The sequence below is a fragment of the Lucilia cuprina genome, chromosome 2 (genome assembly GCF_022045245.1).
Source record: "Lucilia cuprina isolate Lc7/37 chromosome 2, ASM2204524v1, whole genome shotgun sequence".
In the NCBI taxonomy this organism is placed as follows: domain Eukaryota; kingdom Metazoa; phylum Arthropoda; class Insecta; order Diptera; family Calliphoridae; genus Lucilia; species Lucilia cuprina.
The window spans coordinates 67,952,429-67,954,030 of NC_060950.1; the positions used below are offsets into that span (position 1 = coordinate 67,952,429).

Sequence of the window (1,602 nt, forward strand, 5' to 3'; positions counted from 1 at the left end):
GAACAGAACTAGAACAGAACTAGAACAGAACTAGAACAGAACTAGAACAGAACTAGAACAGAACTAGAACAGAACTAGAAAAGAACTAGAACAGAGCTAGAACAGAACAGGGTCTAAAAGATTTTATTTTATAAAACCTTGTTTGTGAAATTTCCTAAAGAAATAAATTTATGTATAAACAAAATGTCGGCTAAAATACAGTTATAATCATTGCACAACACCCATCCTCACAATTAATGATCTTTTAGATGTTTACAACACATACCAACACAAAACAAGGGCAATAATAATAACAATTTGTAAACTGACATTAAGTAAATATACATGCTACCCACCAGGTTGGCAACGAGTCACTGCAATCATTTTCGCCATATTTCGTCTAGTCTAACACTTTAAGTCACACGGATTTTTTTAATTTTGTACCATATAATATCATTTTAAACACCATTAAATGTATGTTAGTTGTCACTGTGTTCTCAAAATGTAAACGAATAGAAGCATCAGTCGAAAACAGCTATGTTGCGACAACCCTTCCGAACTGCAGGATACAGAAACAAACAAATATAACCATATAAACAAAACAAATTATATTTGTTCTGTTGACATTTAAAATTGTTTGAATGACAAACAAATACAACAAATATTCATACACATTAATATAATTTCTAAAAAAAATGTTATACAATAGAACTTAACGTTTCCATTATATCGCAAGAGTGCCAAACAAAAACGTCTAATAGTAAAAAAGAAAGTTTTTCCATGTTTAGATAAGAAATAAGGTCTATACTAGGCAACAGAATAAAAGAGTGGGAGGTTCGTTCGTAGCTCATCTTATACACTAGAGACCAACTAGCAAAAGACAGGATAATTAGTTTGCTTTAACAGTGAGACAGACATTGTAAACGAATTCCAAATGTAAGAAAAACAGTTAAATATTTATAAAGGTTTTGTGTTTTCGCATTCTGGTACAAGTATTTACTTTTAGTTTAACCTGGTTTGTGATGGTTTTCGTTTTGTTAACAATTTTATGAAACATTGACATGCTTGTAAATGTAAGAAATAGGTATAAATGTTGTAGGAACCATTGACAAGACATTTTTATTATATTGGTTGATATTAATAATAAATTGTTACCATTAAGCCATCAACTAAAGGAAATAAGTTTTAGAAGAGCAATGAAAAAAAAGGATCAACATACACATAAACTAGATCAATACATTTTTTTACGGCTTTACAATATACATTATTAATCTATATCACGTTTGTATTGTATGTTCGCAGAACTCAAGTTTACTTTAAAATACAAAATAATATTGTCATCATATATTTGACGTAATTTTTACTCATCATATGATGACTTGTTGAAAACGTCAGCAAACGTGTCCTTGGATATCATGCAAAAAATAATGAAGCCGTTAAAAATAACTCACTATGTTTATGAAACCGAATTGGAAATCTTAACTCGGAGGCGAAATATATCAATTAAAATTGAAGTAAAACTGAACTAGAATTGAACTAGAACTGAACTAGAACTGAACTAGAACTGAACTAGAACTGAACTAGAACTGAACTAGAACTGAACTAGAACTGAACTAGAACTGA

The 1,602-nt window shown here is 29.9% G+C and overlaps 1 protein-coding gene across 1 annotated transcript in view; it reads left to right on the forward strand.

The window, feature by feature from the left end:
* The window catches only part of LOC111685048 (discoidin domain-containing receptor 2-like), a 16,690-nt gene that overhangs the window by 4,968 nt on the left and 10,120 nt on the right, over positions 1–1,602 (forward strand). The gene's annotated exons all lie outside the window — the stretch shown is intronic.